Here is a 7,500-nt window from a genome sequence, read left to right as displayed (position 1 = left end):
TAATAACAACAATAATAATAAAAATAATAATAATAATAATAATAATAATAATAATAATGATAATAGTAATGATGATAATAATAACAATAATAATAATAATAATAATAATAATAATAATAATAATAAAAATAATGACAATCCAAACCGGGGGTTACGTCAAATCACAATTTGCAAATTCGTTGGTATATTCAAAAGAGAGAGAGAGAGAGAGAGAGAGAGAAGGAGGAGAGAGAGAGAGAGAGAGAGAGAGAGAGAGAGATGGCTGGTGTATTCAATATGATGACATGTAAAAAACAATGATTAACTTCATATACTGTACTTCATATTATGTTTTATCATTTAAATAAAGATTATTCCAGGAAATCAGATGATATATATATATATATATATATATATATATATAAATATTATATATATATATATATATATATATATATATATATATATATATATATATATATATATATATATATATATATACTGTTTATATATAAGGAGAGTGTGAGGCACCTCGTATATCCACCCGAGAGTTGCTAATGCATCTTCCGGTGTATTTTGCATCTTCCAGTCTTGGATGGTCTGGGATGCATATTAGGTATTTATCGAGCTTATTCTTAAACACATCTACGCTCACTCTTGATATGTTTCTTAGATGAGCTGGCAGCGCATCAAATAGTCGCTGCATTATCGATACTGTTGCGTAGTGGATTAATGTCCTGTGTGCCTTCCTTAGTTTTCCTGGTATAGTTTTGTGCACTATTAATCTACCTCGGCTTGCTCTTTCTAATATTTTTAGCTCCATGATGTTTTCAGTATTTCCTTCGATTTGTTTCCATGCTTGTATTATCATGTAGCGTTCTCTTCTCCTTTCTAGACTGTATAATAAAAAAAATATCAGTCTTTCCCAGTAGTCAAGGTCCTTAACTTCTTCCATTCTAGCAGTAAAAGACCTTTGTACACTCTCTATTTGTGCAATATCCTTTTGGTAGTGTGGGTACCATATCATATTGCAGAACTCGAGTGTACTACGTACATAAGTTCTGTACAGCATAATTATGTGTTCAGCTTTTCTTGTTTTAAAGTGTCTGAATAGCATTCCCATTTTTGCTTTACATTTAGCCAACAGTGTAGCTATTTGGTCGTTGCATAACATATTCCTGTTTAATATTACACCAAGGTCTTTAATTGCATCCTTGTTTGTGATTGTCTCGTTATTAGGTCCCCTGTATGCATATACCATTCCTTCTCTGTTTCCATAATTTATTGATTCAAACTTATCGGAGTTAAATGCCATCCTGTTTTATTCCGCACATTCATATATTTTGTATAGATGTCTTTGTAATGAGTTCCTATCTTCATCACAAGTAATTTCTCTTCTTATTCATGTGTCATCAGCGAAACTTCTCACTACAGTCTTTAACATTACAGTCTATGTCTGAGATCATAAGCAGTGCAGCTAATACCGTACCCTGTGGCACGCCAGATATTACCTGAGCTTCATCTGATTTCTCGTCATTTGCAACCACTATCTGTTTTCTGTTTTGTAGAAATTCTTTTATCAATTTTCCTATCTTTCCCTTAATATTATGCTTTCTAATTTTTTTCTCCAATATATTATGGTCTACCTTGTCAAAGGCTTTTGCAAAATCTAGATATACCACATGTGTCCTTTTCATTTATCATATTTTTGTATATGCTTTCATAGTGTGCTATCAGTTGGGTTTGTGTACTTTTTCCGGGCACAAAACCGTGTTGACCTATATTAAACAAATTATTTTTAACCAAATGATTCATTATTTTCTTTTTTTTATTACCCTTTCATACACTTTCATATTATGTGATGTTAGACTAACTGGTCTATAATGGCTAGTCTCTAGTCTTGATCCACTTTTGAAAATAGGGGTTATATATGCTAATTTATGTTTAACATATATCTCGCTCATATCTACACTTTGTCTTAGCAGTATTGCAAGAGAGAGAGAGAGAGAGAGAGAGAGAGAGAGAGAGAGAGAGAGAGAGAGAGAGAGAGAGAGAGAGAGAGAGAGAGAGTTGTCCTGGTTAATTATTATCATGAAATTCCGATCAGCTTCGTTGAAGAAGGAAATACCATTTGAATTCATAGTAATTTTCAACCATAAGATATTGGTTTGAGGTTAATTAACATACTAATTATTTTTTGCATCATGAGTGATAATGCAATAATGTATAATTTAACATCCATTTTTATCAGTTTTAATCTTCTTCTTCCTTATCGTTGTCCCTACATTAAGGGGTCGGTTGCCTGATGGCCCTCTCCAATGCCTTCTATCAAAGGCATCATCTTCCACCAAACCTCTTCTCTCCAAATCATCCTTCACCTTATCTCTCCATCTAACTTTCTACCTCCCTCTCGATCTTCTCCCTATAACAGGTTCCTCCCAAGCAAGCCCTTATTACTTCTCCCCACCATCCATCCTCAACACGTGTCCACACCATCTCAGGCGTGACACTCTTATCATCTCTGCAATCCTTACTACACCTGCCATTCTTCTCATTTTTATTACTTTTAATCCTAATGCTCAAAATAAACGAAAGAATGATCAGACATTTTTATTCATTAATTCAAACGGATAAATGAATACAGAGTAAAAAAAATACAGAAGCAGAAAATAAAAAATGAAAAAGGAATTATTCTTTTTCAAAAAAGAAACAAGGGAACTAGTTAGGAAGTAAAGTGGGGAATGAGAAAAGAAAAACTATGGAATGCAAAGAGAAATATCAGGTGTGTACAAGACTGTAAAAAAGTTGCAGAGGTTGAAATAAAACTGAGAAAGGGGAGTGAAGCTGTTCACTGTGCAGTTGTGAAAAAAGAAAGGAAAAAAAAAAAAAAAAAAAAAAAAAAACAGAAAATATCCCACAAAAAATGAGGACGATCCATCATGAACGATACAGGGGGAAGTGGATGGAAGTAATACTATTCCAGAAAGAATGGAAATTCCTTTATTAGGTTTTGACAAATGAATGGAAAAAGTCTTCTGCAATCTCAGCATTCAAAGGAACCATCGAAGATGTATAAAAAAGAATCGTCCCGGATTGTCAGCATTGTTGATACAGCTAGAAAAATACAACAGCATGCTCTCTCTCTCTCTCTCTCTCTCTCTCTCTCTCTCTCTCTCCTCTCTCTCTCTCTCTCTCTCTCTCTCTCTCTCTCTCTTGCAGGTTTTCCAATTCATGAGTGAAATGCACCAGTCTGTTGGGCTGGGGTTCGAGATCCGCTCAAGTTCGATAAGGTCTTATAGTGTCTGCAACCTCACCATCCTTGTGAGCTAAGGATGGACGGTTTGGGGGAGCCTATAGGTCCAGCTGCTGAGTCACCAGCAGCCATTGTCTGGTTGTCCCTTGACCTTGCTTATACACATAAACACACACAAGCACACACACACTTATATATATATATATATAAATATGTATACATATGTGTGTATATATATATATATATATATGTGTGTGTGTTGTTTTGTGTGTCTGTATAAGCTCTTAGACATCGTCTGTCATTAAGAGATCTTGAGCTCTAGGTAAAAAACGAAAAAAAAAAAAATATAATGTTGATCTAAGAATACTTATCAAACTTATCATTAACATTGCATAAGTATTTCATTGTCACCAAGTTAGATATCTTGACTTCATGATGAGTTAAGATTAATTAATCATATTTAATACAAAATAAGAGTAACCAAACAGATAGCATAGCGACAGGTGACAGAGGTGGTGGGCGGGGCTAACTACACAGGAACTATCCTTGCAGTAAAGGCGTGACAAGGTGCACTTCCTCGGAGCGAGGTGTAACTATAATCCATGTCACCAACTGTACGTTTAAGAGATGATTTACTATACTCAATTTTTTTTTAATACGGCGCATTTGCATTGGCTCGGAAAAGTTTCCTTCTATCTGATTAGTTAGAATTATCTTTTCCAACCAATCAGCGAGCCAAAAGGGCACCCTGCGACTCGGTGTAAATCTGCCTCACTAAAAAGAATTGACTATAGTGCCTGCAATGTTTAAGTTTTTGTTTTGAGATCCTTTTTTTTTGAGATATACCTTTGTCTATTTATCGCTGTTTCTGTCTATTATTATTTGGTTTTGTTTGCTAACCTTTCGCCGGATATTCATGATGGTTAGGTATGTTAATAATTTTTTTGTTGTTAAAATTTTATATATCAAAATATTAATAAATGACTTTTGTTGTCTTGCACAATTTAAAAGATAGCTAGTTCTCTGTAAATCCATATATTGCTTTATCATATCTCATTGAGTTTTTACACTAAGCAATAATAAAAACGAACAAAACAGAAATAACAGCCAGACCAAAACAACAACAACGTCACGAACAAGGGGGGCACTCAGTATAGAGCATACCTTCGCCACGCCATGCAGTTTTTTTTTTTTTTTTTAACTCCACTGCGTACTTGTATTTTGATGTATTTTCTTTAAAATCTAATGGATTTATCTTTGGATCATACCCCACATATTCACCAAGATTCGTTGAAATTGGTTCTTTAGTTTTCGCGTAATTGTGTTCACAAAAAATAAACTAACAAAATTTTTGCCATTTACTTGACATTACGATTATTTTCAAAGTACTGATGCGTTCTCGTACTTTGATGTACTTTATCAAAACTGTTAGAGATTAATCCTTCCGTCATACTCAGCAAAACTACCAAGTTTGTTCAAAATCGGTACAGTAGTTTTTGGGTAATGTTGGTCACAAACAAACAAACAATAAATAAACCAAGAAACAGACGACAGTGGTGAAGACATACATGTCGCAAATACTTCGATTTTGGCAAAGGCAATAATAGTCCTTATGGTAATAATAATAACAATAATACTGATATAAATAATAAAAATACTTTCTGACTAATCTAATTATAATATCTTAAGGCCTTTGAAAACATAAATATCTAAAACTTGAAATTGATCGATTATTGAAATAGATAATCTTTTATTAACCATTAATTCCTTTTCAGTTCGATCAAACAAGTTTCCTCTCTCTCTCTCTCTCTCTCTCTCTCTCTCTCTCTCTCTCTCTCTCTCTCTCTCTCTCTCTCTCTATATATATATATATATATATATATATATATATATATATATATATATATATATATATATACATACAGTATATATGTATATATATATATATATATATATATATATATATATATATATATATATATATATATATATATATACATATATATATATTATATATGTATATATATATATATATATATATATATATATATATATATATATATATATATATATAATATATATATATATATATATATATCTTTAAGTTATTTGTAATAAAAAGGTAATAAAAAAGACATTTCAAAACTGATCCAATATGCTACACAGCAAACTTTTAGATAAACGTTTAGCTCTATATAACAAATAATCCCAATTTTTCCCTATTTCCACTGATTTATCATTTTTTCTTTTACGTTTCCCTCATCTAATTTTTCATTATGTTTTTTCACATCACCCTGACCAAGTAATCTTCCAAATTGATCAAATGTATTAAAAATGTGAATTTAGATTAAAAAAAATAAAAATAAAGAATTGGAAACTCCCCCAGGATCCTGCTTGCAATAAATCTCTTTCGAAATTCTATTTGATTTTACGAATCTCTCTTCATTACAAACATTGAGATACAATTCTCTTGAAAGCTTTTTCTTATTATACTTTCAACGTTGGCACTGGCCACGTAATCTTCGCTTCCTTCTTTTGTTGGTCTGTGTTAAAAAATTAGATATATTTCAAGTTAAAGTTCAGAAAAGGAAAGGATTATTTTTTCTACCATAAATATCATCATCCTACACTTCAGGACACAGTCCTCTGACGTGTCCTTCCACTTGCGTCTGTTTATGGTCTTTCTATGCCAGCCTATACCCGCAAACTTTCGTGGTTCGTAGGTTGGCCCTGGGCACCAGTCACCCGTTGAGATACTACCACTGGAGAGTTATTGGGTCCCGTGAGTGACCAGACAGTATTTCATCGGATTCCTCTCTCTGGTCACGGCTCAATTTGTCTTTGTCTACACATACACCGAATGGTCTAGCCTATTTTATTTTCCCCATTCTCCTCTGTCCTCATATACCTGACAACACTTGAGATTACAAAACAGTTCTTCTTTGCTCAAGGGGTTAAACTACTGCTTTTGATTGTTTATTGGCTATTTTCCTCTTGGTAATGGTAGAAGAGACTCTTTAGCTATGGCAAGCAGCTCTTATAGCAGGAAACTTCAAAATCAAACCATTGTTCTCTAGTCTCGGGAAGTGCCATAGCCCCTGTACCATGACCTTCCACTGTTTTGGATTATAGTTCTCTTGCTTCAGGTACCACTCGGCCACAATATTCTATCACATTTTTCTTCCTCTTTTTTGAAGTTTTTATAGTTTATACAGTATATGGAAGATCTAATTTAATGCTGTTACTATTATTAAAACGTTTTTGATTAATTATTACTTCTCTCGTAGTATATTTCCTTGTTTCCTTTCCTCACGGGGTCATTTTTCCCTGTTGGAGCCCTTGGGCTTATAGCATCTTGTTTTCTCACTAGGGTTATAGCTTAGTTTGTAGTAATAATAATAATAATAATAATAATAATAATAATAGGACACTTTATGTTACTCTCAATGTCCATCTATTATCCCACCATAAACATATAGATGAATAAATAATCCATTACTTTCCAATTCTGTTTGAATCTGGAAGTCACTCAACACTGCACGGGTTGACATATTAATCTCTTTAAAGCTTTTAATACTGATCTATGATAAAAGGATTTGGTTTCACTGTTTTTTTTTTTCATATTTTTAGGAAATTTTTGAAAGCTGCTTACTCTATAATCATTCAGTGGCGACAATTATGTTTGATTTTCAGTAAAGTCATTTAGGAATATTTTTGTTTAAGACTCTTCATAGATCAATTTCATAACCAAACAAACAACTAACGCTACAACACATTTCTTCTGGACAATTCCTTCAATGGAAATATAGGCTTAGCCACACACACACACACACACACACACACACACACACATATATATATATATATATATATATATATATATATATATATATATATATATCATCAGCCGTAACTATTCCACGGCTAGACAAAGGCCTCAGACATATATGTATGTTCAGTATGTATGAATATATACAACATACCTTTGTCACTCATACGACTTATATCCCTTAACTGTTGAGACTCAAAAAATATTAATATTGCACTTTTTTTTTTGTACCTTAAACAGAAATGCCCAAAAATTGGAGTTAATTTATCATAATTTCATCTAACTAGAATTCTAAACAATGCCTCTAAATTGAAACTCAACTAGATAGTTAAGTTTACCATCCGTCAAAATAGGCGTAGCTAGAATAATTATCCTTTCAGTCGTAATGGAAATGGGGATAAATAAATGAATTATAATTGTAAACTCCGATTTCTCGAAA

Source organism: Palaemon carinicauda, chromosome 28, assembly GCF_036898095.1.
Source record: "Palaemon carinicauda isolate YSFRI2023 chromosome 28, ASM3689809v2, whole genome shotgun sequence".
Taxonomy (NCBI): Eukaryota; Metazoa; Arthropoda; class Malacostraca; order Decapoda; family Palaemonidae; genus Palaemon; species Palaemon carinicauda.
Note: the sequence above shows the minus strand (reverse complement) of the source record.